Source organism: Juglans regia, chromosome 10 (genome assembly GCF_001411555.2).
Source record: "Juglans regia cultivar Chandler chromosome 10, Walnut 2.0, whole genome shotgun sequence".
NCBI lineage: Eukaryota > Viridiplantae > Streptophyta > Magnoliopsida > Fagales > Juglandaceae > Juglans > Juglans regia.
The window spans coordinates 18,602,945-18,613,076 of record NC_049910.1 but is presented as its reverse complement, the minus strand read 5'-3'; positions in this window follow the sequence as shown (position 1 = coordinate 18,613,076).

Genomic DNA, 10,132 nt, shown 5'->3' with positions numbered 1-10,132 from the left:
TCTATATGGTTGAAGCCGCAAGAAAACCCAGTCACCAATCTGAAACTCCCTCTCAATCCTCTTAGCATCAGCAAAGAATTTCATTCGATGTTGAGCTTTCTGGATGTTATCCCTCAACAAGGACAAAAGCTCATCTCTGGACCTCAATTGTTGATCCACAGCCGCATTAGAAGTTGTCCCAGGCACATAAGTCAGCAGCTTAGGGGGTGCATATCCATAGAGTGCTTCAAAAGGGGACATCCCTATTGAAGAATGGGGTGTTGTATTGTAGCACCATTCTGCCATGGACAGCCAATTACTCCACTCCTTGGGTTTATCACTCACATAACACCTCAAATAGCCCTCCACATTCTTGTTTAAGTTCTCGGTTTGCCCATCAGATTGTGGGTGATAAGCTGAGCTATAATGAAGTAGGACCCCTTGGAGGTTAAACATTTCTTTCCAAAAGGAACTTGTGAAAAGTGGATCCCTGTCAGACACAATAGACTTAGGCATTCCATGAAGTTTGAACACCCTTGAGAAAAAAACTTGAGCCACCTTAGCTGCTGTAAATGGATGAGATAAGGGAAAAAAGTGAGCAAACTTAGTCAATCTATCAATAACAGATAGAATGACAGAAAACCCATTGGAATGAGGAAGGCCTTCAATAAAGTCCATGGCTATATCTAACCAAGGAGAATGAGGAATTGATAATGGCTGTAAAAGACCTGTAGGCTTCACTGTTTCATGCTTACTAGTCTGACAAATGGCACATTCCCTCACTAAGGTTCGAATATCAGCCCTCATGCCTTGCCAATAAAACTCTCTTCTAGCTTTCTGGAGAGTCTTCTTATAACCCACGTGTCCAGCTTGAGGATTGTTATGAAGATAATCAAGAATCTTTAACTTGAAGGGAGAATTAGGAACCAATACCAACCTGCCCTTTCTCAATAGTAACCCTTGTTGCAAGCTATAGTGTTTAGGGCCCAATAGCCCAGAACTCAGTTTGGATACAATCTCAACTAGCTCATTGGATAGGTTATAACTATCCTTTAATTCTTGAATCCATAAAGAAGTGGGAAAAGTAATTAAAGCCAGCACAGCACCATCATCTTCATACTGTCTGGACAACCCATCAGCAACTACATTTTCCTTGCCACGTTTGTACTCAATGGTAAAGTTATACCCCAACAACTTAGATAACCACTTTTGTTGGAATTCAGTACCCACTCTTTGCTCAAGGAGGTGTTTAAGTGCCTGTTGATCTGTTTTAATCTTAAAAGATTGCCCTAACAGATAAGGTCTCCACTTAGAAACTGCAGAAACAAGAGCTAAAAGCTCCTTTTCATAAGTGGAAAGCAGTAAGGCCTTGCCCTTTAGACCTTTGCTATAAAAAGCAATGGGCTGTCCTTCTTGCATAAGGACTGCTCCAAGACCAATGCCCGAGGCATCACATTCAATTGTGAAACATTTTGTAAAATCAGGAAGTCTCAAAACAGGAGGCTCAGTCACTGCCTCCTTTAATTTCTGGAATGCTCAAGTTGCTGGTTTTGACCAATTGAAGGCATTCTTCTTAAGCAAATCTGTTAAGGGTGCTGCAATGGTGCCATAGTTCCTTATGAACTTTCTATAATACCCAGTTAGGCCTAAGAAACCTCTCAAAGCTTTTAAGGAACCAGGTATGGGCCAATCAAGCATAGCTGCCAACTTAGAAGGATCTGCTCTCACCCCTCTTGCAGAAATTAAGTGACCTAAGTAGTCAATTTCGTGTAAGCCAAATTTACACTTTGACCTCTTTGCAAACAAAGTATGCTGCCTTAAAACTCCCAGCACTACCTTCAAATGCTCCAAATGATCAGCCAAGGAAGGACTATACACAAGAATATCATCAAAAAACACCAAAACAAACTTTCTTAGAAAAGGTTTAAATATTTCATTCATTAAACCTTGGAAAGTTGCAGGTGCATTAGTAAGCCTAAAAGGCATTACTAAAAACTCATAATGGCCCTCATGAGTTCGAAAGGCTGTTTTCTCAATATCCTCTTCCTTGACCCGAATCTGATGGTACCCAGACCTAAGGTCCAGCTTTGAAAACATGTTTGCTCCAAACAATTCATCAAGAAGTTCATCAATGACAGGTATTGGAAACTTGTCCTTGATGGTAACTTTATTAAGTGCACGGTAATCAATGCACATTCTCCATGTGCCATCTGCCTTTTTCACCAAAAGAACAGGTGAAGAGAAAGGGCTTTGACTAGGCCTTACTACCCTAGATTTGAGTAAGTCTTTAACAATGGTCTCTATTTCAGTTTTTTGGTAATGGGGGTACCTGTAAGGCCTTACTGAAATGGGAGTGGTGTTGTCTTGCAAAAGGATTTGATGATCAAAACTCCTTCGAGGTGGCAAACCAGCAGGCTCAGCAAAGACATCAGAAAATTCATCTATTACTGCAGCTACCTCTTCTAGACAAGAGTTTCCTTTGCTACCATCTGTAACAGCCACCCTTGTTGGTTAACTAAGGAAGATTTAAAACATTCCCTTCCTTGGCAGAACCTCAATTTAGCATCCTAGACTCCTTTCAATTGCATTTCAGACTGCCCTTCAGAAAAAGTCATAGACATTGTTGAAAAATCCCAAATAATGGGTCCCAAAGTCCTCAACCACTGAACACCAAGAACCACATCACATCCTCCCAATTCCAAAACATGAAATGGAATTAGAAACTTAGAACCCTGAACCTTAAGAGACTCTTCACATTTACCTTGACTATAAAGAGAATTTCCATCAGCAACTCGAACCTGCAGTTTTGTAGTATCATCAACCTTAAGGTTAGCTGCCTGAGCAACAAGAGGGTCAAGGAAATTATGTGTGGATCCAGAATCCACCAATATCTCAACAGGAACAGCACCAATTTTCCCTAACAACTTCATCGAGTTGCTGTTAATGCAGCCAGACAATGCATGGAATGAAACTTCCATTCCTTCTTCATTCTTTCCACTACCTTCTGGTACAACTTCTTCTGATTCACTAAAGTCCAAAGGCACAGAATCATCTTGCCCATCCCCATGGATAACATACACTCTAGGCTTTTTACAAACATGAGTTGGACTCCATTTATCTTCACAATGGTAACACAAGCCTCTTTTTCGTTTTTCATCCATTTGTGTAGAGAATACCCTTCTGACTGGTCCAACAACCCTCTGACCACGATCATTAGATGTCTCAGACTGTGGTTTATCAAAACTATGATTCATGAATCTAGTGGATTTTCGTGAAGCTAAGATATATTCCTCTTGGATCTTAGCTAGTCCAAATGCAACATTAAGGTCAATAGGAGCAAGCATTCTGACTGGAAGTCTAATTTCATCTTTCAGTCCACTCAAAAATATGCTCAACTTGTGCCTTTCAGAAAGACCTTTAAGCCTATTTGATAACAGCTCAAATTGATCTTTATAATTGTTCACTGAATTGGTCTGCTTGAGGCGATTTAGAGCCTCCATAGGATCATCATAAGCAGTGGGACCAAAACGAACATTTACGGCTTTAATGAAAGTATCCCAGCACCTAAAGATCCCCCCATCCAAAGCATCTTGATACCAAATCAAAGCTTGACCTTCCATGTGATAACCTGCTATCACTAACCTTTCTCTCAAAGGTGTTTGATGGAAGTCAAAAAACTGAGAAGCTTTAAACACCCATGCTGATGGATCAGTACCATCAAAATGAGGTAAGTCAAACCTCATACCTCGAGGTAAGACTGGTCTTCCCTCTTCTTGATCCCTCCCAGCAGTATCTTGAATATTATAATTGGGAACCATTGTTCGATTTGTCAATACAGTTGTAAGAATGTCAGAAATTCGATCTAACCTATCAGCCAGAGAATGGAGTGCATCGTTGTGGTCATCCAACTGCTTCTGAACAGCTTCTTGTTGTTTGCCCTCGGCCTGCGACTTAAGAGCTCCTCTTGTACCTTCAGCCATCAGCATAATCTTTTATGAGAGGATCGCCTCTCTGATACCAACTTGTAAGGTACCAAACCAGAACAATGAAATGCAGCAGAATTGTTTAAGAACTATACTCTCGAACTCACAACTCAGAATGTAAAATCAAGAACTAGTTTATTAATTCTTGCCAAGGGTTTTTGAGGAACCCTAAATCTCCTTACAAGAAATGAAGAATCTCACTAAGATAGATCTTGATACCAGCTCTGCTGGTTACAATGCTATTTATAGACTAAGAAGAAGATTAAAACGTCGTCATTAACGAATCGGTAGTGTTTCAGACAGTTAATTCTGTTACGCTTGCTTCTGGTCAATACGCACCGTTTCACTTAAGTTGTTCTATTATTTCTGTTATTAATGCTACGCACCGTTTCGACCCTTATTTCCTTTCGAAGCTAAACTTCCTTCTGCACACCAGCTACCATGCTATTCACCTTCTGTACCTTACAGCTTGTAACACTTTATTCCAAATCTTGTTCACAAGGCAATATAAGAGATAAAAGGTTCCTCTCCCTTGCTTGTACCTGGGTATAGAATTGGCGGACGTTATATTTTTTCGCCTGTAAAGCGTTGTCAATAAGCCTATGGGATATTTATTTATAGATCAAGTCATTAGAGACAATTTTGAAGAAATGTGATGGTTGACAACTTTAGTGCTACGGGTGTTCTTGATAGAGAAAGATCAAGAAAGAAATGGAAGAAGAAATGAAGATGGAAACAAGAATTTATTTTTTCGAGCCAAATGTTATGAACTCTCTTCTGATTACAGTGATAACAATGAAGATGAGGGGAATGGAGGAGTGATGGTTGCTGTTGGATCCGGTGATTTCTGTGTAACGAGGAAGTTGATGGCGATGGAAGTCTATGGCTATGCAAGGGAAATTAGAGGCCATAAGTTGTTTGATAAAATACTAAAGAGATAATTGAATTGCTACGGGAGTGCTTTGAGGGCACCCAAACCTCTTTACAAATTCCACTTACTACAATATTCTCGATGGTGCTCTCTTCCTCTATGATTTCCTTTTTATTCTTACATTTCTCTGACATGTAACTAATTATTGCATTTGCTAAATTGACCTTGAAAGACCTGGAATAAACTAACGACGCTAAATAGAAATGAAATGGAAAGACTCTATACACAGGTGCAACCCAAATCGCAACGTTTGGCTTTAAGGCTAAACGTTGCGTATAACTCCACTAGACTGAGTAGACTCTATAACCCAGTGCCCAAACGCACCATTTGAAGTCTATAACTCAAACGGTGTGTATTACATTATTAAAACCCAACTCAGACTTAACCCCAACACACACGCACACTGTCTTTGCACTTTAGCTGCAACGCCCCATTTTGATCTCACTTCCCTCTCTTCTCACACGATGTCGTTCCCTATTCCAACCCCTACACTTCACTTCACTTCGAACCCAAACACTTCATTTCTTCTTCTCCACTTAACTACTCACAGCCCCTTCTTCTCTTCCCTGCTAGGGTTTCCAAACGCCGACTTCATAACAGTAAATCCAGCCTCCCAATGAAATCATACAAATGAAAGACCCCTTCCCTCTTCTTTCTTCCTCCCATTTATACTTCAGTTGAATTACATGAATCAAAACGCACCGTAGAACCCAAAGTTCGAATTATAAAAGTCATTTTACCAAATGCATGTTTTATTCTATCTAATGTACCCACACTACAAGATTGAAACACATCGTTCCATTAAATTCTTTCCAAAAACATTGTGTTGCACTCCTAGACTCATTCCTACTATTATTCTTCCCGCTCCCATGACAATCACCCCTCCTTGAGAGCCTTCCACAAGGTTGCACCAGATGACTGGCTTCCACTGACTACCTTCCACCCCTCCTCATTCACAATGCTGCAGTAAATGGTTGACTTTTACTGACTGCCTTCCTCATTCCCACTCATTCATACTTCCCACTTCAAAGAACCTTGCCCACAAGATGTTGATAAAGGTCCCTCAATTTCCATAAGGATTCGCATGAGCTATCATTTGGTAGTGCCCTAGCACACTTTTCAAGCACCTCAGTTATTGCTTGATTGCCTTGCTTCTTCATTTTCTATCTAGAATTGATTCTAGTTCAGGCTGAATGATTCCTTCTCAGTCAACCGGTGGTAAGGTTGGTAGTGGAGTAATCTACTACCCAATTTTTTTTTTAAAGCAAGACACATAGAAAACAAGATGGATTCAAGATGATGTTGGTAAATCCAACTTGTATGCTACTGCCCCCACCTTGGCAACTACCTTAAATGGTCCATAATAACATCGAGCCAACTTAAGATTGTGCCTAAAGGAAATTGATTTCTGTCTATAAGGCTACAACCTTAAAAATACTCAATCTCTAACCAGGAAGCTTCTCTTAGTTCTTTTCTGGTCAACAAAAAACTTCATCCTTTGCTGAGCCTTGCCCAAGTTTTCCTTCAGTAAACTCATCATCTCCTCTCTTGACTTCAATTGGTGATCAACAATTGTAGTCTATGGCACATAAGACAAGAGCTTGGGAGGGGGATAACCGTAAACTGCCCCAAAGGGAGTCAATCGAGATGGGGAATGTGCTATTGTATTGTAGCACCACTTTGCTAAGGACAGCCATGAGCTCCACTCCTTAGGCCTAGTACCAGTATAACACCTCAAATAAGCTTCTAAGCACTTGTTTAAACTCTCAATCTATTCATCAGTTTGTGGATGATAAACAGATCTGAAAGCTAAAAGTACAACTAAACATAGACTTGGTCATTCCATGCAATTTAAGCACTCTTGGGAAAAAATCTGAGCAACTTTAATGGTTGTGTAAGGATGGGCTAGAGGAAAGAAAATAGGCACATTTAGTGAGTCTATCAATGACTGAAAATAACACACTAAATCCATGTGAAATGGGCAACCCCTCAATAAAGTCTATGGAAATATTAGTCCAAGGAGTTACTGTTATGGGCAATGGTTGGAGCAACCCAACAGGGTGTATATTTTCATATTTTGTGACTTGGCACACATCACATTCCTTCACTAACTTCTTAACATCCCCTTTCATCCCTTCCCAATAGAAGTCCATCTTTGCCCTCTTCAAGGTTTTATGATAGCCCGTATGACCAGCCTGTAGGCTATGATGAATGTACTGCAATATTTTAGCCTAAAAATAAGACCTCGACACTACCACCATCTTGCCTTTCCTTAATAAAAGGCCTTGCTGAATGGCATAGTATCTATCTTTATTATCACCCCGCTGCAATCTCAAGTAAATCTCTTAAATTTTTGGTGACAATGAATGAATAGCTATGCCTCAACTCTTCAATCCATGTTGGTGTAGGAAATGAAATTATTGCCAGCTCCCCAACTTCTTCTTCCTGTTTCCTAGACAGTGCATCAACTACCTTATTCTCTTTTCCTTTCTTATATTCGATTGATAAGTCATACCCCATGAGTTTAGTGATCCAATTCTGCTGTGCTTTAGTTCCCATTCTTTGCTCAAGCAAAAACTTCAATGCCATTGGTCAAATTTAACGTTGAATGTTTGACCAAGGAGGTATGGCCTCCACTTCTGAATTGCAGTCACCAATGCTAACAACTCATTCTCATAAGTTGATAGCAATAAGGCCTTACCTTTGAGTGCTTTGCTTGTAGTAAGCAATTGGCAGACCATCTTGCATCAAGACAGCTCCTAACCCAACACCACTTGCATCCCATTCGACTGTAAAGCTTCTTCAAAAATCCGGTAACTTAAGAACATGTGATTGTGTCACAACCTTTTTAAGCTCCATAAAAATTATAGTGGCATCTTCATTCCAATCAAAAAGAATTTTTCTTCAGTAATGCAGTTGCAATAGATCCACAACCTCTAATAAATTTCATGTAATACCCAGTGAGGCCTAAAAACCCCCTCAAGGACTTCAATGACACAAGAATTGGCTAGTACTCTAACATTGATGAGATTTTTGCTGGACCTGCTTTCTCTCCATCCCTTGAAATCAGATAGCCTAAGTAATCTATCTCAGTAACACCCAACCTGTATTTGTGTACACTTCTTGAGTCCACCAAAATCACTACTAGTTGCACCCCAATGACACCAAACACCCTCATAGTGTTAGCACTTGGTGACCCCGAGATGGCATGAGTAGAAATCTGCAGGCTCTTTTCTTGTGTTTCCACATCATGCTCCGCTAGCACATCTTCATCAACCCCACTATCTTGGCCCAATTCATTTCCCACTTCACTATCTTCCACTTGCAAGAGATAAACTCTTGAGTTCTTGCACACATGACTTGGGTTCCACTTATCCTCGTAGTGGTAAAATAAGCCATTCTTTCTCTTCTCACCCATATGTAAAGAAGAGATATTTCATTATGGCCCCACATTCTTATGAAACCTTCTACCAACATCCTCCACAACCCCAAATTGTTGTCGATCACTACTGCCCACCACTGCTCTCAAAGCCTTCCTTGAACTCCAAACATACTCCTCCTGAATCTTAATCAACCCAAAGGCTACACTTAAATTAATTGGATTGAGCATCGTAATAGGGAGTCTGATCTCATCTTTGAGACTATTTAACAAGAAACCCAGCTTGTGCTTTTTAGATAGCCCCTTTAGCCTATTGGAAAGACTCAAATTGAGCCTTGTAAGTAGCAACCATGGTTGCTTGCTTGAGTATGGTCAAGGCTTCTAGAGGGTCATCATACGTCGTAGACCCAAACCTAACTTGCAAAGTCTTAACAAAAGAATCTCACCCATTGAATGCATCTTCGTACTAGATAAGGACCTCACCTTCCATATGATAGGAAGCCATCAACAACCTTTGATTGGAAGGTGTTTGATGAAAATCAAAATATTGGGACACCTTAAAGACCCATCTCGTTGGGTTATTCCCATCAAAGTGGGAAAAATCCAAACTAACTAGACAGGCACTTGCAAATGATAGTAAAATAAAACGCATCGTTTGTTGTTTTTAATCCCAAAACGATGTGTATTACAACAAATCTAAATGACAGACACTAAAGACTCAATTAAACGTTGCGTATTGCAACTCCTAAATGACAACTAAGCTTCATCTAACATGTCTCAGCTTATTCTTCAAAACGTAGTGCTTCGTGATCCCTTCCAACGTCGTCGTCCCTAGTTCCATGCTCCTCCACTTAGTTCACTTCGTAGATCTTCACCTTCAGTTCAACACTTACTTGTTTTTATTCTCTACTCCTCCCTTAGGATTTGCAACACCAAGAGGTTCCTAACAAATCTCCTCCATTCAAAGCATCTTGCCCACAAGGTGTGTGTAAAGGGCTTGAAGCTTCCTAACTACTTTCTTCTACCGAAAGACCAACCCATTTCACTAGGACCTCAGTGATGGCCCGATTCCCTTGTTGATTATAACTCGAAAGTTGTGGTTGAGTGTAATTGTCACTAGAATTTTTAGCTGGAGCTAATGTAACACTCCGCCTAATTAACCATTAGGATTAACCCTTAAACGCTTTAGAGGTTTTAGAATGCCAAAAATATGAAGTCCATGAAGTGTGGTTAGATTTGGAGTTAATTTGTAATTAGTGAAAATTTAGTGCCTAGGGGTATTCTTGTAAATAGCCAATTTTTGAAACATTTGATTTTGAACCTCAACCATAGAAGTATTAATTCTAACTTAGTACACACTTGATTTTAGCTACTATGACTTTTTTTTCAATTACTCAGGAAGCTTGTATGTTGGTCTCTAACTTACTTTCTTTTTTTTTTTTTTAATTTATTTTTAAAAAGAGACGAGATCACATGTCCAATAGTGACCCCGGCCCACTTTTATTAGGAAAACCTCACTTATGGCGGAGGAAAACCATTTCAAACATCCAAGATCCACAACATTACAAATAATCAAAGCAAAATAGCCTATGAATCAACGACCAAAACAAGGAAGAACCAAAAACCCAAACTAAGCCAACCGAAACTAAATCTATACAATTACGATCCAACCAAAACGTGAAAGATAGCCAAAACGTATATAAAATGAAAGAAAAATGACCGTGCCAATGTAATGCCAACGTAAAATGCCATGATAATGCCAAATGTTGGCTTTTATGACCGTGCCAACGTAAAAGCAATGAAGACGGAATGCCAAACCAATGTGAGCAACTCGGCGTAAACCCATGTAAACAACAATGT